At 44.9% G+C, this 25945-nt stretch overlaps 1 pseudogene; it reads right to left on the bottom strand.

The window, feature by feature from the left end:
* Positions 1-25945, bottom strand: part of LOC141264698 (meprin A subunit beta-like) — a 78175-nt pseudogene that overhangs the window by 32887 nt on the left and 19343 nt on the right.

The raw sequence follows: 25945 nt of genomic DNA, 5'->3' as shown, positions 1-25945 counted from the left end.
ACACACAGTATGATGAGGCCACAGGTCCCCTATACACAGTATGATAGGTCCACAGCTTCCCTATACATAGTATGATGTCCTCACTGCTCCCCTGTACATAGTATGATGTCCTCACTGCTCCCCCAAAACAGAGTATAATGCCCCCACAGTAGTCCTCACACTGTATAATGGCCCCCAAACTGTAAAATGGCCCCCACGCTGTATGCTGGCCCCCTCTGTAGTCCCCACATTTTATGATGGCCCTCACAGTAGTCCTCATATTTTATTATGGTCCTCACAGTAGTCCTCACTTTAAGGGCCCCCCACATTAGCTCCCATACTGTATGAGGGCCCCCATACTATATGATGGTCCCCACATTAGTTCTCAAATTGTATATTGGCCCCCGCATTAGCCCCCATACTGTATGAGGGCACCCCACAATAGTCCCTATAGTATATGATGGCCCCCAAATAAGTCTCCAGTAAGTCTCCATACTATATGATCACCCCCACATTAGCTCCCATGCTGTATAATGGCCCCCATACTTTGAGGGGCCCCAACAGTAACCCCTAAAATGTATAAGAGCCCCCCTCCCAACTGTATGAGGGTGCTCCCACAGTTACACCAAAAGTTTTAAGCAAAATAAAAAATGTCATATATTCACCTAATCCAGGATCCCAGTGAGCACACTCATTGGACAAACCAACATGTTGATGTCCCTGCACTATCACTCTCAGCCACTGCAAGATGATGCAATAGCCGTGGTGCTGGCACATGCACAGGAAAAAGAGTCCCAACACGGCGTGATAAAGTATCCGCATCGGGATTCTGACCTTCCTGTTCGTGTGTCGGCGTCTTGGTCATTGCATCATCCTGCCGAAGCTGAGAAAGCAGTAGCTCTGTGAGATCATTTCTCCCTGCTCTACCAGAGTTTAAATGTATTGGCACGGTGCAGAACCTCCCCCATAATTCATTGCTGCAGACTCCCCACAGCCCATTGCACTATACATTGCTACAGCCCCCACAACAATATACATTGCTGCAGCCCCCACAATAATATACATTGCTGCAGCTCCCCCATAATATATTGCTGCAGACCCCCACAGACCATCACACTATACATTGCTGCTGCCCCACAACAATATACATTGCTTCAGCCCCCACAACAATATACATTACTGTAGTGCCCCAACAATATACATTGCTGCAGCCCCCCCATAATACATTGCTGCAGACCCTCATAATATTAGCCCTCCATGTAGCCCTCCACAGTGCACAGAACATACTCTGACCCCTGTGACCAGCTGTCACTACACATCCATCTTACCAGTAATTCAGGGGCCAGGAGCTCCTTATGCAGCAGAAGGGAAGGCCTGAAACATAGCACAGGAAGGGGGAGGTGGAGCCAGCAGTCCTGCACTGCACAGGGCCTGGATTGCAGAGAGAGAGGCAGCCGGGAATCCCCTTCAACCAGCCACTCTGTGACAGGACTTGGCCAATGGCCACATACAGCATGCTGCGTAGGCATGTCTGATGCTGCCAGGCAGTAAAACATAAGGTACAGTGCCCCCCATGCACCTGCTGATGTAGCAGAAGGCCCTAAACAGCTGCTGAGCAACCGGCCCAGGAAGCATTTGTCCCCCTACCCCTCAGCCCAGCCCTCCCCTGGTAACAGGAGGAAATGGACCATAAAATTTGTTGTGCAATTTCTCCCGAGTATGACGATACCCCATATATCGTGGAAAATTACTGTTTGGACACATGGCAGGGCCCGGAAGGGAAGGAGCGCCAATTGAATTCTGTAGCGCAATTTTGACTGGAATAGATTGCGGATGCCATGTCTTATTTGAAGAGCTCCAGACATGCCAAAACAGCAGAAATCCCCACAAGTGACAGCATTTTGGAAACTACACCTCCTGAGGAATTACTGTAGGGGTGTAGTGAGCATTTTTAACCCTCAGGCGATTAACAGAATTGTATAATATTGGGCTGAGTAAATGGAAAATTAGACTTACAAAATATATATATATATTACACACACACACACACACACACGTGCTTCTCACTAAATTAGAATAACATCAAAAAGTTAATTTATTTCAGTTCTTCAATACAAAAAGTGAAACTCATATATTATATAGAGTCATTACAAACAGAGTGATCTATTTCAAGTGTTTATTTCTGTTAATGTTGATGATTATGGCTTACAGCCAATGAAAAAACAAAAGTCATTATCTCAGTAAATTAGAATAATTAACAAAAAACACCTGCAAATACTTCCTAAGTGTTTAAAAAGGTCCCTTAGTATGTTTCACAAGGCACCACAATCATGGGGAAGACTGCTGACATGACAGATGTCCAGAAGGCAGTCATTGACACACTCCACAAGGAGGTTAAGCCATAAAAGGTCATTGCTAAAGAAACTGGCTGTTCACATAGTGCTGTATCCAAACATATTAATGGACAGTTGAAATAGATCACTCTGTAATGACTATATAATGTATGAGTTTTCACTTTTTGTATTGAAGAAATAAATTAACTTTTTGATGATATTCTAATTTAGTGAGACGCACTTGTATGTTATACTGTATATGTTAAAATATCTAATATAGACAATAAAATATTTAGTGACCAACCAAGCATAGTATAACCAAAATGGCTAAGAGAAAATGCCATACACAAGAGAACAATAAAAGTTCTCTGCATTAGATCATGTACATATAGCTCAAAAGAGAAAGTGAGTTTCACACTCAATACAAAATACAGTCAGTTCCTGTCTCACCCTAGTTTTGTCCTGCAGGGTCCCTGCCTTACCGTGGAGGTTGGCACCCTAGCTTGTAAGCAAAATGGCTCCCCTGCTCAATAATGGCTGGCCCTAGGAGGCCCTTATAAATCCCTAATCTTAAAAATTATAACAATAAAGGGATATGGCAAAACATGATTAGGCCACAGAAGATTTTAAGATCTATTGAAACAAAATGCGGGACATCACTTCACTACACAGGCAGGCAACATACCATAAATACAAGTCAGGCAACACTAGGGTTTGAGGTGTTGATTTATCTCCTTTTATCTCCTATGGAGATTTTTCAACACCGGTACAACTCCAACCCCATGTAAGAGCAAGAGCTCCAAATAAGTCAGTAATGCCTGGGCATCAAACACTACTATATTACTTACGTCTCTGTCAAAAGTATATTGCCATTTTATGTAAATCACAAAATTAAATAGATAGTTTCTGTTAGTATAAGTGTCCAAGGAAATGCCTAAGCAAAAACCTGCAGATATGATTAAAAATATAGAGTAACTGCATCATCTATCTTGAAAAGGCAATATCTATTGTTCAGCCTTATTTAACAGACAACATATATAAAGATAGCCACAGATATGTTTTTGTCCCTCTCATGCCTAGCAAACCACAAGACAGTGATGGACCTTATTTTGTTGATTGAGTTGAAGCTTTTACTGGGAACATTTTGGATCACATTTACCCTGCACGCTACGCTGAGCACTGACATAGGGGTTTCCATCTGTCCTCTATTCAGTGGTGCCCTTCTTTTAAGAGGTGCAAAAAACTGTGGCCACCGTGCTTTATGCACACTTAAAAAGACGGACACCGCCGGATCACAGGCCAGACGGTGTCCACAGCACCTCCATCTGCCTCATTGTAGGGAATCTTCCACTGGGGCTTCAATCTGAATCACAAATTTCAGAGATTTACACGGAAACCCCAGTGTAAGCGCTCAGCACAGGATAAATGTGAGCCGAGCTTCACTGCGATCTTTGGGAGGCAGAATGAACAAATCAACAGCAGTTTAAGAATTGGTGTTATTTATTTCTTACGCCATTCCTTGTGTGGTATAAGTGATAAGACGGCATTGGTATTCAGATTGGTGCGATTACAGCGATACCAGATTTATATAGTTTTTTTATGTTTCGCTACTATCACACACTAAAAAAGATTTCTTTATAAAATAAATTTTTGCATCTCTATATTTTGAGATCTATAATTATTCTATATTTCAGCTGACAGAGTCATGTGACAACTTGTTTTTTTGCAGCATGCGTTGACGTTTTTATTGGAACCATTTCCGGGAATTTTTTGATCACTTTCTATTCTGATTTTTGGGAGGCAGAATGACAAAAAACAGCAAATAAGAATTTTTTTTTAATGTTGTTCACTGTGTGGTAAAAGTAATAAGACCGCTTTATTGTTTGGGTCAATACAATTACAGCAATACCATATTTATATAATTTTTTTATGTTTTGCCGCTTTTACACAATAATGGAGCTGTATGCCGCTTGTTTTTTGCGGGACATGCTGGCAATTTTATTGACATTCATCTTATTGATTGCGTTTTATTCTTTTACACTTTTTGTTTGGTTTGATGAAAAAGCATGTTTTTTTGCCAAGTTTTCTATTTATTTTTTTTACGGTGTTTACTGAAGGGGTTAACTAGTGTGACAGCTTTATAGGTCGATTCGTTATGGACACGGCGATACCAAATATTTGTACTTTTTTGCTTATTTTTGTTTTTACGTAAATACAGTGGCATGTAAAAGTTTAGGCATCCCTGGTCAAAATTATTGTTATTCTGAACAGTTAAGCAGGTTGAAGAAGAAATGATCTCTAAAAGGCCTAAAGTTAAAGATGACACATTTCCTTTGTACTTTAGGCAAAACAATATATATATACAGTACAGACCAAAAGTTTGGACACACCTTCTCATTTAAAGATTTTTCTCAGAGGATCGATTGGTGCACCTGGGAGCCGCGGTACTGGTTGCTAGGAGAGAATGGGCGGGTCCAGCAACCCACATACCTCACCTCTGCGTGTGGTTAACAGCCTATAAAATGGAGGGTGATTTAGCTTTGCAGGATGCCAAAGAGTATAGCAAGCTAAAATTGAGATTCTCGCACGCTTGGGGGTGACAATGACTATCAAGGCGCAGCGGGTTCACCGATGGGCGTATCACCAGGACAAACCACCTTACTCCCAAATGTTTGACCTGTTGCACCTTGTTCAGAAGTGGCTGCAGCCATAGTCCTCTACGCCTGCGCAGATGGTAGAGCGGGTGGTGAGGGACCAGTTTGTGCACTCCCTACCGAGGCCCATACGGACTTGGGTTGCCCAGGGTGATCCCCGGAATGCGGATGAACTGATCGGACTGGTCGAGAGATACCAGGGTGTTAAAGGTTCTTTGGGAAGGCAGCCCACTCCATATTGTGGGTCCCAGCAGGGGGCGGAGGCCCAAAAGGGGGTGGGGCCTCCAAAGTCCAAAGGGCGGGGGGAAGTGGTGCCCAAGGTCCCTATGGGGGATGTTGTTTGCTGAAGGTGCCACGGCCTAGGCCATATAGCCGTCTGTTGTCTCCTGACCTCCAAGCCAATGAACTGCAGCATAGGACGCGGTTGCTCATATTATGCATATCCGGACTGCAGTGTGAATTGTCCATCCAGCTAGGGGCCACAAGCATGTCCCGTGAAGGTGAACGGGCGGCAGGTAATGGCACTGCTAGACTCTGGGAGTCTGGTGACCCACCATTCCTTTCCAACTGATCCCGGGGAAAAAAGTCGGCGTATGCTGCATCCATGGTGATGCTAAGGACTACCATATGGCCAAAGTGGACATTGAAATGACCCACGGTACTGAGTGCCGTGAGGCCGGAACTTTTATTTATTTTGGGATTCGTGGGGGAAGGGTTCCATGTTCTCTGGTTCAGATAGGAAACCAGTTAACCCTGATGAGGTAGCACCACACCCAGAGTCAGACAGATTTCCCTTTTGTGTCCTTGTGGGGGATGAGGAGGTAGTGTACCCTGGGTCTGATATTCCAGAGTTAGGGGTGACCAGTGAGAATTTTGGGTCTGCTCAACATAGAGAACTAACTCTGAAGGAAGCCTTCAATAATATCACTGTCATAAATGAGGTTGCACAGGAGTCGTGGGCTGACACAAGGTTTTCCTATTTTATGATGAGTGGGGAGTTGCTCTACAAGGTCACGAAAGTGAGGGAAGAGCTGGTGGAACAGTTAATAGTACTGGGTCTCTATAGACAGAAGGTGTTGGTTATGGCCCATTCGAATATCTTGGGGGGGACATCTAGGGGTGGAAAAAATGCTGGAATGGATTATGCAGAGGTTCTATTGGCCTGGGTGTCACCAGGAAATATTAAAGTATTGTAGGTCCTGCCCTACGTGCCAGCTAACCGTCCCCACCTCTCACTTTCGAAGTCCCCTCGTGCCATTGCCCATTATTGAAGTGCCGTTTGAGAGAATTGCCATGGACTTGGTCAGTCCCCTGGTTAAATCTGTTCGTGGGCATCAATATATCTTGGTCATCCTGGACTATGCCACACGTTATCCGGAAGCAATTCCCCTGAGAAACTCCTCCGCAAAGAGTATAGCCCGCGAATTGGTCCACGTTTTCTCCCAGACAGGTTTACCAAAGGAGATCCCGACCGACCAGGGAACACCTTTTATGAGTAAGGTGATGAGGGAGTTATGCAAGGTCCTGCAAATGTACACTGAGAACTTAAGTGTACCATCCTCAGACACATGGCCTGGTGGAAAGGTTTAATATAACGCTAAAGAGTATGCTGAGAAAGGCCATAGGGACTGTCTCCTACGTATCTGTTGTTCTCCATGCGAGAGGTTCCACAGTCATGTACGGGGTTCTTGCCATTCGAACTTCTTATGGCCGACATCCATGAGGTCTCCTATAGCCAAGGAAGCCTGGGAAGCCGAGGTCACGTCCCACAGAAGTGTCATTGAGCACGTAGCACTGATGCAGCATAGGATTGCGAAGGGGATGCCCATCGTAAAAGGACATCTCCTCCAGGCACAAGAAGCTCAGGCCTGGGTCTACAATCGGTCAGCCAGAGTGAGGCAATTCAGTCCGGGAGACTGAGTTCTCGTGCTAAGTCCTACGGTGGAGAGTAAGTTCTTGGTCAAATGGCAAGGGCCGTATGAGGTGGTGGAGAAGCTTGGTGATGTGAACTATAAGGTTCATCAACCGGGATGACGGAAGTCATACAAGATATACCACGTCAACCTCATCAAGCAAGATAGGGAGGCCGTGGAAGCTCCATGCTTGCTGGGCAAGCCAGAAGGTGACATTGGAGGAGTCGCAATAGTGGAAATGCTAACAAAGGCCCAGAAACAGCAGTGTTGGGAGTTACTGCAGAAGAACCGGGATCTGTTCTCGGAATTGACGGGCTGCACAAGGGTCATAGAACACGAGGTTCTGACGGAGCCAAAGGTGCGGGTGAACTTGAAGCCCTATGAGATACCAGAGGCCCGACGAGAGTTGATCTCCAAAGAGGTGGATCGTATGCTGAAACTCGGTGTTATTGACGTACCTAAGAGCAGTTGGTCGAGCCCGATCGTCTTGGTCCCAAATCCCGATGGTGAGTGGAGATTTTGCAATGAAGGACTATCAGAAGTTGAATGAGTTCTCCAAATTCAACACATATCCCAGGCCACAACAAGCTGATCGAGAGGCTTGGGCCAGAAAGGTACATAACCACCTTGGATTTGACAAAGGGATATTGACAGATCCCTATGGCACAGGGAGCCAAGGAGAAGACTACATTTTTTATGCCAGATGGATGCTTCCAGGATGTCCGGATGCCGTTTGGACTGCAGGGGGCCCCTGCAACCTTTCAGAAAGCTAAGGATCGAATTCTTGCACCCCATATCAATACGCAGCAGCTTACTTGGATGATATTGTTATCTTCAGACAGGACTGAGAGAGTCATCTGGAAAAAGTCCAGACGGTGTTTGATGCTCTCAGGAAGGCGGGGTTTTCAATAAACCCGAAGAAATGTGCCATGGGGAAAGAAGAAGCCAAATACCTGGGTTATGTGTTTGGTAGAGGCGAGATCAAACCCCAAATCAGTAAAGTGGAGGCAATCCAAGCCTGGCCGAGACCGCTGTCAAAAAAACAGGTTAGAGCCTTCCTGGGGATTGTGGGATACTACAGAAAGTTCATCCCAAACTTCGCCATGATGGCCGCACCCCTGACTGACCTTTTTAAGGAGACAACATCAGCCATGGCCAAGTGGACTGAAGAGGCAGAGACGGCCTTCCTAGAGATGAAAGTGGTTCTATATAGGCAACTGGTCCTGGTTGCCCCCGACTTCAATAAAGAGTTTATACTCCAGACAGATGCCTCAGATGTTGGTTTGAGAGCAGTCCTTTCCCAGGAGATACACGGAGAGGAGCCCCCTTGTCCTCTACCTGAGTAGGAAGCTGTCCTCCTGCGAGAAAAATTATGCAGTCATTGAGAAGGATTGTTGGGCCATAAAGTGGGCGGTGGACACGTTACGGTACTATCTGCTAGGTCGAAAATTTAAATTGGTATCCGACCATGCCCCACTCAGATGGATGAGGGAAACAAAGGGGGAAAATGCCAGAGTCACCAGCTGGTTTTTAGCCCTACAGGATTTCAATTTCCATGTAGAACATAGAGCAGGGAAGCTACATGGTAATGGTGATGCCCTCTCGAGAATCCCCTGTCTAGTGGTAGGAGGTGCCAGGCCCCATGGCTTTAGGCAGAGGGGGGAGGTATGTAAGGTGGCTAATGGTCACATAGATGGGAGGTATATGTCACAGAGATGGCTGGTCTCTGTGATATAGCCCGGAGTGTTTCTCTAGTGCACATAATCACTAAAAGGATTGTTTGGTGCACCTAAGAGCCGGGTAACGCGTTGCTAGGAGAGAATGGGCAGGTCCAGCAACCCACATACCTCACCTCTGGGTGTGGTTAACAGCCTATAAAATGGACACAGAAAAAACTGATGGCACTTCCAATACAAGAAATAGGTGTGAGCAGGTGCTTACTAGGAGAAGCTACCTCCATATACAATTAAAAAATAAAGTAGCACACTGCAACATTAAATATGTAAACATGAAGTATGAAGTATGAATAGCATTACTGCTATAGAAAATAGAAATAAATGAGAAATCTTAGCGCATAAATTGGCCAATTCATGTGTACCTGGCATCCGCAGCATCTCCTAGTAAGCACCTGTTCACACCTATTTCTTGTATTGGAAGTGCTGTCAGTTTTTTCTGTTTCTATGTTTAAGCTTTGACTGAGCACTCCACCTCTATGCCGCAGGTGGTTTTAATTGCAGTAGTATCTTACTTAGGGTCCTGTCATTGAGACAAGCCTTAACGCGGCTGCCAGGTACACAGGAATTGGCCAATTTACGTGCTAAGATTTTGCATTTCTATTTTCTACAGCAGTAATGCTATTCATGTTTACATACTTAGCGTTGCCGTGTGCTACTTTATTTGTTAAGCCTATAAAATGGAGGCACATGGTCAGTGTCTTTGGAGGGAGAAGGCCTCCTGCGTATGTTTTGTCTCCAGACCAAGCCTGGACACTGGACCCTATGTGAGCACAGTGCTGGCCATCCAGAGACTTTGATAAAAGGACTGTTTTCTTTGTTTTTGACTGCACTAAAGGCTGTTTGTTTGCTTTTTCCTTTTGAATGGTTTATGAAGTCAATAAACTATTACAGACATTTAAAGGAACATGCCTCCTGTTTGCCTCAAACCGCACCTGAGTGAGTACCATCCCTACAATATATTATATACAGGTGCATCTCACAAAATTAGAATATCATCAAAAAGTTAATTTATTTCAGTTCTTCAATACAAAAAGTGAAACTCATATATTATATAGAGTCATTACAAACAGAGTGATCTATTTCAAGTGTTTATTTCTGTTAATGTTGATGATTATGGCTTATGGCCAATGAAACCTAAAAGTCATTATCTCAGTAAATTAGAATACTTTATAACAAAAGCTTGAAAAATGTTTTTAAAATCCGAAATGTTGGCCTACTGAAATGTACAGTCATGGCCAAAAGTTTTGAGAATGACACCAAAATTATATTTTCACATGATCTGCTGGCCTCTGGTTTTTATTAGTGTTTGTCTGATGTTTATATCACATACAGAAATATAATTGCAATCATATTATGAGTACCAATAGGTTATATTGACAGTTAGAATGAGTTAATGCAGCAAGTCAATATTTGCAGTGTTGCCCCTTCTTCTTCAAGACCTCTGTAATTCTCCCTGGCATGCTCTCAATCAACTTTTGGACCAAATCCTGACTGATAGCAGTCCATTCTTGCATAATCAATGCTTGCATTTTGCCAGAATTTGTTGGTTTTTGTTTGTCCACCCGTCTCTTGATGATTGACCACAAGTTCTCAATGGGATTAAGATCTGGGGAGTTTCCAGGCCATGGACCCAAAATCTCTATGTTTTGTTCCATGAGCCATTTAGTTATCACCTTTGCTTTATGGCAAGGTGCTCCATCATGCTGGAAAAGGCATTGTTGGGCGCCAAACTGCTCTTGGACGGTTGGGAGAAGTTGCTCTTGGAGGACATTCTGGTACCATTCTTTATTCATGGCTGTGTTTTTAGGCAAGACTGTGAGTGAGCCGATTCCCTTGGCTGAGAAGCAACCCCACACATGAATGGTTTCAGGATGCTTTACAGTTGGCATGAGACAAGACTGGTGGTAGCGCTCACCTCTTCTTCTCCGAATAAGCTGTTTTCCAGATGTCCCAAACAATCGAAAAGGGGATTCATCAGAGAAAATGATTTTTCCCCAGTCCTCAGCAGTCCACTCCCTGTACCTTTTGCAGAATATCAGTCGGTCCCTGATGTTTTTTCTGGAGAGAAGTATCTTCTTTGCTGACCTCCTTGAAACCAGCCCTTGCTCAAAGAGTCTCCGCCTCACAGTGCGTGCTGAAGCACTCACACCAGCCTGCTGCCATTCCTGCGCAAGCTCGGCACTGCTGGTAGTCCGATCCCGCAGCTGAAACAGTTTTAAGATATGGTCCTGGCGCTTGCTGGTCTTTCTTGGGCGCCCTAGAGCCTTTTTGACAACAATGGAAGCTCTCTCCTTGAAGTTCTTGATGATGCGATAGATTGTTGACTGAGGTGCAATCTTTGTAGCTGCGATACTCTTCCCTGTTAGGCCATTTTTGTGCAGTGCAATGATGGCTGCACGTGTTTTTTTAGAGATAACCATGGTTAACTGAAGAGAAACAATGATACCAAGAACCAGCCTCCTTTTAAAGTGTCCAGTGATGTCATTCTTACTTAATCATGACTGATTGATCGCCAGCCCTGTCCTCATCAACACCCACACCTGTGTTAATGGATCAATCACTAAAACGATGTTAGCTGCTCCTTTTAAGGCAGGACTGCAATGATGTTGAAATGTGTTTTTCGGGTTAAAGTTCATTTTCTGGGCAAATATTGACTTTGCAAGTACAGTAATTGCTGTTAAGCTGATCACTCTTTGACATTCAGGAGTATATGCAAATTGCCATTACAAAAAATGAAGCAGTAAACTTTGGAAAAATTACTATTTGTCTCATTCTCAATACTTTTGGCGATGACTGTATGTTCAGTAAATGCACTCAATACTTGGTTGGGGCTCCTTTTGAATCAATTACTGCATCAATGCGGCATGGCATGGAGGCGATCAGCCTGTGGCACTGCTGAGGTGTTATGGAAGCCCAGGTTGCTTTGATAGCAGCCTTCAGCTCGTCTGCATTGTTGGGTCTGGTGTCTCTCATCTTACTCTTGACAATACCCCATAGATTCTCTATGGGGTTAAGGTCAGGCGGATTTGCTGGCCAACCAAGCTCAGTGATACTGTTGTTTTTAAACCAGGTATTGGTACTTTTGGCAGTGTGGACAGGTGCCAAGTCCTGCTGGAGAATGAAATCTCCATCTCCAAAAAGCTTGTCGGCAGAGGGAACATGAAGTGCTCTAAAATTTCCTGGTAGACGGCTGCCCTGACTTTGGTCTTGATAAAACACAGTGGACCTACACCAGCAGATGACATGGCTCCCCAAACCATCACTGATTGTGGAAACTTCACACTAGACCTCAAGCAGCTTGGATTGTGTGCCTCTCCACTCTTCCTCCAGACTCTGGGACCTTGATTTCCAAATGAAATGAAAGATGTACTTTGCATTTACTTAGTGTCAATGACTGCCTTCTGGACATCTGTCAAGTCAGCAGTCTTCCCCATGATTGTGGAGCCTACTGAAACAGACTAATTAACCTTTTTAAACACTTCGGAAGCCTTTGCAGGTGTTTTTTTGTTAATTATTCTAATTTACTGAGATAATGACTTTTGTGTTTTCATTGGTTGCAAGCCATAATCATCAACATTAACAGAAATAAACACTTGAAATAGATCACTCTGTTTGTAATGACTCTATATAATATCTGAGTTTCACTTTTAGTATTGAAGAACTGAAATAAATTAACTTTTTGATGATATTCTAATTTTGTGAGCTGCACCTGTATATACTATATATTAAGCTTCTGGACAGTCTATGGCACTACTTGGCAGGTTGGATGCACTCATACATATACTCAAAGTTTCATAATTGGATTCAAGCTTTCATCACCCAGAAACAGCCTAACACCAGTCATTTTCCTGCACCAGTGTTCACTGGACCAACATAAGATCTGGCTCTGAGAATTTTACCTAATACCTAGTAGCCTTCAAGATACCATTGGCTTTTACATTAAGGTTTGAGCAGCGTTCCTAGGCCATCACTAACCCATGCCAAGCCATTGTGGGTGATGTTTTACAAAGCATATCATTCACCATGGTGTCTCCAAACTCTTTCATGTCTGTTACATGTGCTCAATATGAACCTACTCTCATCTGTGAACAAAACCCATCAGATCTGCCAATTCTGGTGTTCTCTGACGAATGCCAATTGGCCTGCACGGTTCTGGGCATTGAGCACAGGCCACACTACAGGAAATCAGGCCCTCATGTATTTCAAAAAGACAGTCCAGAGTCTGTGACGTCACACAGGCATTGAGCGCATTCGTCCTTGACTTTTGTAGCCACGTGGGTGTGACCGGCTGGCCCATCTACCTTGCTTCAGGTGAATCCCCACCTACGTGCGCACATTCTCTGGACTGTCTTTTTGAAAGGAGCACATCGTTTGCATCTATCTATCCTGCACGATCCAGTCATCGCTCCACCGCCACAGGAAGAGTGCTGCATATCCATTCCGGCTGTTTCATACTCCACCGCTTTACACACTGGACTGGCGTGCTCCTGACTATTTATCCTGCACGATCCATTAACCACTCTACCGCTACAGGAACAGTGCTGTATATCCATCCCAGACCTCCCGCCGGCTGTTTCAAACTCCACCGCTATACACGCCGGACTGGCGTGCTCCTGACTCATCCATTCTGGTGGACATTGGATAGATAAACCTGATCTATCATTCTACCACACCACAAAGACTGGTAACTTTCAGTATCCTTCTCAGGTAGGAAATATCCTATTATTTCTATTAAGTGACATTGCAGTGCTTCCTATCATTTTCAATATTTTATTTTTGCAAACCTGTCTGTTTTTTTAACCGAGAAGTTAAAGGGGTCCAGTGCCACACAAATTGTGGCAGAATTAAATCTGAAGGTGTCAGAAACAGTAACGCAACCACATGCATACACGCAAGAAACCCTATGCAAGGTGTTTAGGGGCGCGGAAATAGATGTTGGCCAAATTCCCCCCTTATCTGCTCCATGCTTTTGAGATTGTCCTGGGAGTTACAGCAATTTGTCGCATGTTTGGATATGCTATCCTGAAGGAGCTGTGCAACAGCAATTGGCTGCAGTTACTTACCCCTTTGTCTTGCTGTGGTCTCTCCAGTGCACCTGTTGTCACTTTAATTTTCAGCAAAGCAAATTAAATTGATTCACAATTGCTTACACTTCCTAAGGATATGTTGACACATAGCTTGTGGTTTTCATACAGAAAAAAATTCTATGACCAAAAAACTGCAATGCAATTTAAGTGTTTGTGGCATTTTTGATGGGTTTATTTTATGCATTTTTATGTGTTTTGGATATACTTTGTGGTACTAAGACATTTTGATCTCAATGGTGAAACGTTTTAGTAAAAACGCTGAAAAAAATATTTTTAATTTTGTATAAAACAACCCGCAGGACAAGAAATGCAATAAAAAAAAACTCACTATTTGAATACGTTTTTAGAAATCTCATCCATTTTACTGTTACTGCAAAATGCACAAAACAATGAGCAAAATATGCATCATAATGCTGTGTGTGAACAAGCCCGTATTAGAAAGATTGATATCACTGAAGTTTACTTGACTTGGAGATTTTAGTGTGATGTATAAGGCTTAGTGTCCATGATGCAGAAATGAAGCAGAAATTTTCCTGAGCATTTCTGCATCTCCTTGGCAGAAAAATGCATTTGGTTTTTACATGCGTTTTTGATGTGTTTTTGCATGCGGATTTGCCATGTGTTTTTCCAGTGCATTGTATAGGCAAATAAGCATGCAGAAACGCACAAGAATTGGTCATGTCTGGATTTTTTCTGCTAGTAAAATCTGCGCAGACTTAATCCTGACCATGTGTCATAGGAAGTTATGGGATAAGGTATGCAATGTGTTTCCGGAGCGTTTCCGCACTGCAAATCCGCACCAAAAAAACGCACCAAAAAGGCATCATGGGCACACAGCCTAATGTTCCCTTAATTTTTTTGAGCAGTGTGTATATCACTACTGAAAATCTGTGCTGAGAGTCACAGTGGACAGGATGAACTGGATTACTTCCTAGGCAACTGTACAATTTGGAAGTCTAGGTTTGCTACAATTGTCTGGAGGATAGACCCAAGCCCCTGTGACATTACGCCTTACAAGAAGAGGCTTCTAATTGTGTAGCAGGAAGATTTCGCTAGGTCTGACTCCCATCAGGTGATTTCTACTAAATTTGCTGCAAAAGTTGAACACAGAAGAAAATCTGCAGCAAAATCTACATGAATTACTTGGATGACTCTTCAGATTTGGCTAAATAACTGAGTAATACAAAAGGCCAGAAAGCAACTCTGTGCCCAGCAAACTGCTGTCCAGTGTTACAATAACTGTAATGGGCTGCTTTTATGACTAAAAGAAGGACAATAGGGGCCTTCTGGATGGGGGAACATAACATTGGTGCAATCTGTGCAGCTGAATAGGGGTCTAAGAGATAAGGGGGTCTACATTTACCTCCAAAGCATGTTGAATTGTGCTTCATGATGAGCGACTGGACTGCATTGGGCCCATGTACTGTTCTTGCACAGGAGCCCTCTTCTGTCTAAGTCCGCTCCTGCTTCTGGATGTTGTAATTGTACATGTAGTCACTTCAGAACCATCAAAATTAAGGGTGCATTTGGACGTCCCATTTCGGCCTGTCTGTGCACATTAACAAGCTCCGATTGACTATATTCAAGTCGCTCGGCACTAGTTTGCCTGTCTGTTTCCGCAGGTTGACGACCAATGATGGAACAGAACAATCACCAATGTTATTGGAAGCTCATCCCTAGTTCACAAGGGCGGTGGCTGTTGATAATGATGATTTTTGTGATCTATGATTATGAGCTATCACCATGATCCTTCCTTTCAAACTCTTTGGGCCAGCATTGTCATGGATAAATCCTAATGCCTTTCATTTTAGCAGCAGTTTGACCAAGCAGATGTGCAAGTGGGGAAGCTTTACTAAACATGTCTGACATAATTGTTTCACATAACTAGATCACCTAGTCTGGCTCCCACATTGCTGATCCTCATGCGGTAGGTGCAGAATCAGAACATGGCGCAGCAGTTATTAACCACATGGGTCCAGTGTTATTTGATATGTTAAAAAAAAACAGTCTTCATTTTTTATAGGTGTCTTTGGGCCCTGTGCTACCTTCCTGGTTATACTGCCAAGATAACAACCCTGAGGGTAAGACAGATGGTAAATGCACATACAAGTATATAATAACTTACCTGAGAGAGATTCTGGATCAGTTGTAATGCTCTTCATATTTGATGTCCGTTGTTGGGCATTTGGATTTTGATACAGGAACTCTACCGTGACTTGCCTCCACGGACATGGCCACTGAAGAGTAGCATCATTTGCTCCTGATATCAAATACAAGCTCAATATTACAGAACCTAGCTCCTCATAGAGCTGCACCTGGTATGCATAGCCATCTTTTGAGTAATATGGGGGGCTAAGCAAATATGGCAGATTTAAAACGTCTTCAGTTTTGATGTGCCAAACATTTTCTGGACATTCAGTTTCTGATAAGTTAATGTCATCAAGTGAAAATCCCCCGGCGGACACTCCGGAACCTTTCTTTCCTTGAAATACTTATCTGAATTTGTTTTTAGCATAAAACTGAGTGTGATGAATTTTCCAGTAACTATCGGAATTACCTGCAATAAATACAAAATATTAGCGTCGCCAATATGTTGATATAATTATATTAGGCGAAACAGTCACGATCAAACCAAAAGTTTGTAATAACATAAATCTGCAATAATAATAGTAATTACAGTGATAAAAAAGAACATGAATATCCAATAAATACTTTTTCAGTCTACTTGAAAAAAAAATAATTAAAAGGATGGTAAAAAATATGGACTCCTCTTTTAGTATTATACATCAATTAAAAGTGACAATATTATAGATGGTAACAAACTGACAAGCTGTCAGCACATTAACGCCACTTTAACCCAGACAGCATGAATTAGTTTATTGAATGCTGGGCACTCTAATACCCATTTTAAGGCCTCATTCAGACGTCACTGATTTTTCTCATCCACAAAATACGATCCGCATCTCATCAGTGTTTTGGATCAGATTTTCATCAGTGTTTGGTCAGTGTCACTTTTTACCATCTGTGTTTTGCCAGTGATTTTCCCATATGGATAAATAAATTGCAAAGCTTCTCCTATTCATTACACCGTTAATCATGGGTAGCACACGGATTGTACACTGATGCCATCCGTGTGCTGTCAGTGATTTTCACCACCATAGACTTGTATTGGTAATTTTGATCCTTGACACGGATCAAAAACAGACATTTCTCAGTGATTTTTTTTTGTGAAAGCTGTCCTTTCCAAAGCTGTCATGTTTCCTCACATGCCTAGCAGCTATGATATTGTCTTTATAAGATAACTCTTGACATAAAGGGGTATTTCCATCTCCAAGATCCTATCCCAATATGTAGTAGGTTTAATAATAATAATATTACCAAACACTTCCAATTAGAAATGTAGTATAGTTCTTCTGATTCGCTATGTCGCTTACCCCATGTGCAGGGCATTGCAGTAGCTTAGATATGACGCGCCCCCTGGGACATATTCCTTTTTGAGGGGAATACCCGGCACCGGATCAGATGGGGGGGGGTTGTAGTCTCCGAGCGGCTGTGACCCGGTCCCGTGCCCAGGGCGTCAAGCTAAGTGTTATGTGGCAGTCCTACAGATGTTATTAAAGTTCTTTTATGTCGACTACGCCACCCGTTGTGATGCGGTCACTGTGGCCGCCGCTGCAGCAGGGTCCGCTGAGGCTGATGGTGGATGTGCAGCTTGGTGGGATAACCCCCAACGGGAGGGGTATAGCCTCAGAGGGGACAGGCGCAGAGGATGGGGGTTGTGGTGGTGCAGTGCAGCCGGCAATGAAGACAGACTCGGGTTGTGCAGTTAAGGGTGTTTACTTACTGCTGATGTTGTACTGGTCACTCCAGCTGCTAGTGACCACCCGAGCCGTGCTGCGTCCACCAGGTCCTGGATCCGGTCAACCCCCAAACAAGTCCAGAGCGTGGCCCTGAGCTCTCCCTCTGTCCTTTCTTCAGCCGTCCCCACCAGGGATTCACCTAGGTCCAGCTCCCTCGGGCCTTCTTTTGGGACACCCTTGGCCCTGGGTTCCCTGACCCTTCATGTGGTTTGCCTTCAGGGTGAATGTAGTGGGTGACCGTGACAGACACTGCCCACGGTCTCCGGTCTCTGGCTGGGGATTGTTTTTGCCCCCACCAGCTTGGGTTCCGGTACCCTCTTGCTGACTACTCACCCGGTGCTCTAATTTGGGTTCTTGGGTCCCTTCAATCTTCCCCCTCTGGGTCTTTCTCTGCTCCACTCTCTCTCTCTCCAGGGCTGCTGTTTCCTTCTCTCTCCTCTCCAACTGACTTGTTCTCAGCGTCTGACCCTGATCTAAGTTGGTGCCCTCCTTATATATCCCTCTATGTGTGAGCTCAGGTGACCAGCACCCAATGAGCTCCTATCACTACCCAGACTGCTCCCCCTATCTGCCCCTACACTACATGGGATGTACCACCCCCCTCCCACTCCAGCCAGGAACAGGCTCGGTTGTACCTGCACATTTCTAAGTGGGAGTACCGTCGGCCTGCTCCTCTGGAATGGGATGTATGTAGTGCATGCAGTCTATCTGAGCTCAGTTCCACACTCCTTCCTTACCCGGGAGTGGAATATCACACCTCTGGGTTGAGGTGCAATACCCCTGTAGCAGCCGAATCCTCAGGGTGCTACATTCCCCCCTGGTAAATCACAGCACGTCCTCGGGCTGTAAGACATAAAACACCAAAACATACAAAATTTTTATATGAACATATAAAACATATAAACATTATATATATATAAAACTTTTTATATAAACATTCTCGTAGACTTCTCTTGTCTCTGGTTCCTCCTCCGGACACTGTGCAACGTGTGTCCGGGAAAAGTGCGACAGTCTCTTAGAAAAATCTGGTTTTCTTATAAAACCGGTAGGGGGCGCTTTAGGACGCGCAACTATATACAGGGAAGTTGGAAGTTGGCCGCTCTCAGTCCTCGGCCAGGTAGAGGGAAGGGAATGGCTGCTCACAGTCCTCAGCCTGTAGGATGAAGGGGTTAACGGGTAAAACAGTTCACTGGTCCCAACGGGGACTATTTTAGCAGCAGCAGTTCCAGTTTCAGTTCCTTTATACCCCGATTGGGTAACTATTTACAACTCCTGCTCTGCCGCACTCAACGGCGTCTTCCTCCTGCTCTTTCTTGATATGATGTTTCTTCAGACCCGTCCGGGTCCTCTGACTCCTCCTCCCCGTACCGCAACTCCTCCTCCGTCAAGCGGTGTACGTGGAGGGCGTAAGGTCCTTTGGCACACTTGTGCCGGGTGAAAGTGACCTCGTCTCCGACGTAGAGGTCACGGCCTTTGTGACCTTCCGGCAGGTGGGACTCGACGTCTCTGCGGGTCACAAAAACGTCACCGCGGTTGTTACGGTCCCGAATAAAGCCCCACCCATGCTGCGGGTTGAACTTTATCACTGTCCCGATGGTGCGGGGACAATGCGCTGCACGGGGGGTTCCTCCTAGTCCGGCTCTTCTGCTCCGCGCTCTGGATTTGGGCCTGTTGTTCTCTGACCCGCCTCTCCTCCCGTTCTCTCTTAAACTCTGCCAGCTGTTGACGGCAACACTCTGTACGTTCAGCTGCGGCTGCCCGAGTTTCTCCGGTGAACCCCATCAAATCTTCTCCCGTGGGGTCCCACACGAATTGGGCTTCTGCTAGAGGAGGCGAGACCCGAGCCACGGGCTTCGGAGCCGGGATTAGGGGCTCACACAAGGGCCCTAGTCTTTGCTGCCGCTCCAGCTCAGGGTACCCTTCGGGCCAGATGAAGGGCCGCCCGTCCGGCCATGTGAGCTGGCCGAAGAGGTCCTCCCCCAGGTGTGGCACCCTAGGTATTGCGGGCGCGGGCGCGGTGGTGGTGGCGCCCGGGTTGCCCAGGCCTTGCGGCCAGGCCTGGGGCACCTGGAAGGTGAAGGGCACCGTTAGGACGGCGGCGCCCTGGGCTACCTGGCCTTGCGGCCAGGCCGGAGGCTCCGCGGAGGTAGGGGGCGCTGTTGGTGGTGCGGCGCCCGGGGGTACTAGGCCTTGCGACCAGGCTGGTGGTACTTCCTGCTTTGTCACGCTCCGGGTCGAGGCGCGTGACGTCACAGGGGTCGCTGCGGCGGCTTCCGGTCGGGGCCTAGTCCATGGCGGTGACCTGGCGGCTACGGGCACAGCAGGGGGACTTTCGGGCTCTGCGACGGGGAGCTGGGGCAGGTAAGCGGTGTCACGGCTTGGGGTATAGGCATCCCCTTTACCTGCCTCCATGCGTTCGGCTCCCTCCTCGGCGCCGTCTCCGGCCTTGGGTCCTCCCGCGCCATCCTCAGAGGCGGTCTCCTTCCTCATCTCGGCTGGCGTGCTCCGGGTCTTGGTTTCAGCTTGCGTCTTGGTTTCAGCTTGCTGGGCCATCTCCCGGCTCCATTCCGCCAATATCTCGCGCTGTACCCGGGCCATCCTCCGTGCGAGGCCCTCCAGGGCAGTCTGTGCACACTCCCGGTCTCGGGGAAGCTGCGCTAGTATCTCCGCTAGACCTAGCGGGGTGGTAGACTCTAGCAGGCTCCTGACCATCGGGTCGGTGCTGCTCTGCTCGGCTTCCGGCAGGCTCCTGGCCAGCGGGCCGGTGCTGCTCTGCCCTCCTTCCTCGGTCTCTAGCAGACTCCTGGCCAGCGGGCCGGTGCTGTTCTGCTTTCTTTCCATCTCCGGGTGAGCTTCTCCGCTACTCCTTGTTAGACCTCTTGCCTCCGGGTGCGCTCGCTCCAGACTGCTCCAAGCGACACCCATCTTTTCTCTTCTCTTTCGTCTCCTCCCACTTCGAGGGCGGTCCCGGGGCAACTCGGTGACTGTCAGCTCCAGGGGGAGTTCTTTCACGCTGACAGACACCTCCAGCATCACAGTCTCAGTTGGTGGGGGCGGTTTCCACTTTTGGCGCCATTTTCTGTCCTGGCCCACGATGGGAGGTGGCCTCCTGCCCTCCTTTGGCACGCCCATAATGGCGTCCGCTGCTCTTCCAAGGCGGGAAATCTGCGGTTTTGGCGGGAAGCGTCGCCCAGTGGCGGGAAACTCTGCAGATGGCGGGAACAAGTTGGAAATGGCGGACAATCGGCGGGAAACGACTGGTGATGGAGTCCGATGGCGGGGACCCTCCGGAACCGGCAGGAGACTTCTTTCTGAGGTAAACTTGCACTTTTCTTCAGGCACGCAGTACCCGGGTGTTGCGGGCACGTAATCCTGCCGACTACGCCAAAGTTGACGCGCCCCCTGGGACATATTCCTTTTTGAGGGGAATACCCGGCACCGGATCAGATGGGGGGTTGTAGTCTCCGAGCGGCTGTGACCCGGTCCCGTGCCCAGGGCGTCAAGCTAAGTGTTATGTGGCAGCTTTACAGATGTTACTAAAGTTCTTTTGTGTCGACTACGCCACCCGTTGTGATGCGGTCACTGTGGCCGCCGCTGCTGCAGGGTCCGCTGAGGCTGATGGTGGGTGCGCAGCTTGGTGAGATAACCCCCAACGGGAGGGGTATAGCCTCAGAGGGGACAGGCGCAGAGGATGGGGGTTGTGGTGGTGCGATGCAGCCGGCAATGAAGACAGACTCGGGTTGTGCAGTTAAGGGTGTTTACTTACTGCTGATGTTGTACTGGTCACTCCAGCTGCTAGTGACCACCCGAGCCGTGCTGCGTCCACCAGGTCCTGGATCCGGCCAACCCCCAAACAAGTCCGGAGCGTGGCCCTGAGCTCTCCCTCTGTCCTTTCTTCAGCCGTCCCCACCAGTGATTCACCTAGGTCCAGCTCCCTCGGGCCTTCTTTTGGGACACCCTTGGCCCTGGGTTCCCTGACCCTTCATGTGGTGTGCCTTCGGGGTGAATATGGTGGGTGACCGTGACAGACACTGCCCACGGTCTCCGGTCTCTGGCTGGGGAATGTCTTTGCCCCCACCAGCTTGGGTTCCGGTACCCTCTTGCTGACTCCTCACCCGGTGCTCTAATTTGGGTTCTTGGGTCCCTTCAGTCTTCCCCCTCTGGGTCTTTCTCTGCTCCACTCTCTCTCTCTCCAGGGCTGCTGTTTCCTTCTCTCTCCTCTCCAACTGACTTGTTCTCAGCGTCTGACCCTGATCTAAGTTGGTGCCCTCCTTATATATCCCTCTATGTGTGAGCTCAGGTGACCAGCACCCAATGAGCTCCTATCACTACCCAGACTGCTCCCCCTATCTGCCCCTACACTACATGGGATGTACCACCCCCCTCCCACTCCAGCCAGGAACAGGCTCGGTTGTACCTGCACATTTCTAAGTGGGAGTACCGTCGGCCTGCTCCTCTGGAATGGGATGTATGTAGTGCATGCAGTCTATCTGAGCTCAGTTCCACACTCCTTCCTTACCCGGGAGTGGAATATCACACCTCTGGGTTGAGGTGCAATACCCCTGTAGCAGCCGAATCCTCAGGGTGCTACACAAATGCGGAGACCAAATATTACTAAAAGAGAGAGAATAGCCATTACTAAATTAAAAAACAATGGGGATATTATTATTAGGGAAGCTGATAAAGGAGGGGGCGTGGTGGTCCAAGATAGGGAGACCTATATTAAGGAAGCATATAACATTTTATCAGATACTAAATATTATGAAAGGCTAGAGGTGGATCCCTCAAAGGATTTCACAAGGGAATACCATGACCTGATCAATTATGCCTACACAGCAGGTATCCTTACAAAAAAAGAAAAAACCTTTTTAAACAATAAAGAACCATCATTGGCATTCTTTTATCACTTGCCGAAAATTCACAAGGATTGTAATAGTCCTCCTGGACGACCTATCATTTCAGGAATTAATTCCCTTACTAGTCCACTCTCCCACTTTATAGATCTGTACCTTCAGCAATATGTAAAATCTCTCGCCTCCTATTTAAAGGATTCTACTCAACTTATTTTTGAATTGAATGCACTACAATGGGAAGATAATTATCTCATGATTACAATGGATGTTAATGCACTTTATTCAAATATTGGTCACGATTTAGGTATAAATGCAGTGAAATTTTTTTTACAGCAGGATAAAGATATGCCACAAGGTCAGGTAGATTTCCTTTTGAGAGGCTTGAATTTTATCCTCAAACATAATCTTTTTGAATTTGAGGGACACCTCTATTTACAGAGGCTTGGTTCCGCGATGGGGACTCGGGTAGCCCCAAGTTTTGCTAATTTATTCATGGGGCTATTCGAGTCCCAGTCGCCCCTATGCTCCCCTAAATATAGCAATAATATAGTACTGTACAAGCGCTATATAGATGATCTATTCGTGATATGGAGGGGCAGTAGAGAGGATGCTCAGTCTCTAGTCAATGAATTGAATGAGAATACCTGGGGCATTACTTTTTCTTCTAGTATCGAACCAAAAATAGCTGTTTTTCTTGATTTAGAAATTTCACATGAAGAAAAAAAAATAATAACGAAAACTCATTTCAAATCTGTTGATGTGAATGGCTACTTAGACTATCAAAGTGCCCATTACATCAAATGGAAAAATAACATCCCTTTCAGCCAATTTCATCGAATTAGAAAAAATAATACTAAGGATTCAGATTATATCAGACAATCGGATATACTCAAGAAGAGATTTAAAGAGAAAAAGTACCCCAAGCAAATTATTGATGAGGCATACCGTATAAATTTGACTAAAACCCAAACTGATTGTTTGGGGAATGGGGATGAATTGCCCCATAAGGAATCCAGGGATAGTGACACTAGGAATATGAATAAATGGAATCATAATTTTATCACCTCTTATAATAAGGGGAACCAATTGATTAGGAATATTTTGCAAAAGCATTGGCATATCTTGAAACAAGATCCTCTCCTACGAGATATATTGCCAAAAATACCTGGCATTACATTTAGGAGAGGAAAAACTCTAAGAAACCTCCTCGCACCTAACCGTTTAAAAAAACGGAAACCAGGAGGCCAACCAGTGTTCTCTCAATCTAAAAACATTTGTCCCTTGATTAGTACAAATAGACTCACACAGAATGGCACTTATAGGTGCTCTCAGAAAAAATGTCAGTGCTGTCATATAATTACTCATGGGTCCCATTCCATTACATCGAATAGCACAGGAGAGACTTTTAATATCAAGGATCACCTGACCTGTACTAGTGACTATGTAATCTATGTTATTACATGTGATTGCGGTCTCCAGTATGTGGGTAGGACCACACAAATGGTGAGATCCCGACTCAATGCCCACAGATACAATGCCAAAAATGGCTTATTAACACACAGCCTCTCCAGACATCTTCTTACTACCCACAACAAAAAATTTAAAGTGAGACTTACACCGGTGGAGCAGATCCCAGCTGATATTCCTGACAGGATCCAACAACTCAACAAGAAGGAGGCCTTCTGGATATATAGACTACGTTGTTTGTATCCTGATGGCCTCAATGATAAATTGGAGAATGTATAGAGTTCACGGAGATATCTCCACAATTAATGTTTCATTCACTATGTATAATAATAACCTCTCTCCTTTTTTTTTTCCCCGCGTTTTTTGTTGCGTTTTTATGCGTTTTTTTTTTTTTTTAATTTTTTATTTATTTTGTTATTTTGTTTATTAATTTTTTTTTTTTTTTTTTTTCTCTTTTTTTTGTCTTGCATTTTTTGTTGCGTTTTTTGATGCGTTTTTATGCGTTTTTTTATTTTTTAATTTTTTATTTATTTTTTTTATTTTTTTTTTATTTTGTTATTATTTTTTTTTTTTTTTCTCTTGCATTTTTTGTTGCGTTTTTTGATGCGTTTTTATGCGTTTTTTTATTTTTTAATTTTTTATTTATTTTTTTAGTTATTTTTTTTTTTTCTCTTGCATTTTTTGTTGCGTTTTTATGCGTTTTTTTTTTTGTTTTGTTTTTTCTTCTCTCTCTCTCCGTTTTACTACCTTTGGCATATATATCCATGTGAATTAAGCTCCCCTTATCTGAATTTCATTGATATACCTATTGAATGAAAATCTTCTTAAATTCAGGTTCATGGTATAGATTTTTCTACTAATGCACTTATTTTCTCCTCTTAAAGGGATAGAAAAAGAAAGGAAAGAAAGAGAAGGAGAAAGTATAATATCTTCATTACCAAAATTTTATTATGGAAAATTTTATTATGACAAATTTTATTATGACAAATTTAGCTGCTCTATAATTTGTTTATTCTATAATCAGAGGAAAAAGCTGGAAAATCCTAACTCTGAGAAAGCTGAGTCTCTATTGAATGGGATTTGGGCGTTCCAACTCAAACCAATTTACATGTGATTAGGATAATTATTTCACTAGGTAGGTTTTTATAGTGATTATATAACCACCACTATTGACTCTCTTACATTAGACCTGAGGAAGACTATATATCTTGAATTTTAATAGCCGAAACGCGTTGTTCTATTTATAAGTTTTATCTATTTACCAACCTGAATAAATCTTCTGAAGAATTAAATCCTTTTTTTGGATAATCATTCCTTGTGACCCTGGGAGCGCTCAATTGGCTGGATACATACTCTGAACCCTATTCTTACGGACTCCAGCTGGGAGATCCCTTTAATCCAGATAGAAGCTGCATACCAGTGGACCAGCTACCCACATTAGACCAGAATTGGTCGATAAGCCTTGGTACAAGATCTACTAAAGGTGAGCAGTTCATTTTTTTCTGTTTCTATATATATATATACATCTACACTTAGATCTGCGCCTGTTTTTTGTTTCTCCCCCCACCAGACCTACAGCCTTGGGGTCGAACACATTGAAGGTTGTGAGTTTGAGATCTGGGGAGACTCACAAAAAAAAAGAAAGCAACATTTTTGTAATTGCTTTTTATTATTTTTAGTAGTTTTAAAGGAACAAAAAAATCAGACTTTTTCTTCACCCAAGTAAACAAGTACAAAGAAATGCACTGCTGTGTACAACGTACATATATAATCTGCTTCTGGGTTCTCTGCCTGCAATAGAGGTCAAGATTACCAAATTCTCCTATGTTTATCACTGTGGGCTGTGGCTCCTAGGTAGAGCTGCTGCCTAAGAAATTGGAGAGGCAAGTTCTGTGACCTGATCACAGAAGAAAAAAGGTGAGTACATAATTTAATTTATGCAGAGAGAAGAGATGAAAACGTCAGGTGAGTATTAGAAGTCAGATCAAAAGCTCTGACTGCTGGTACGACGGGACTGAGCCCTCAAATCGGGACAGTCCCGCTGAATCTGGGACGGTTGGGAG

The sequence above is a fragment of the Phyllobates terribilis genome, unplaced genomic scaffold, assembly GCF_046119375.1.
Source record: "Phyllobates terribilis strain yellow unplaced genomic scaffold, ASM4611937v1 Scaffold_4__5_contigs__length_816908805, whole genome shotgun sequence".
Lineage (NCBI taxonomy): Eukaryota > Metazoa > Chordata > Amphibia > Anura > Dendrobatidae > Phyllobates > Phyllobates terribilis.
This window is presented reverse-complemented; position numbering and strand designations above follow the sequence as displayed.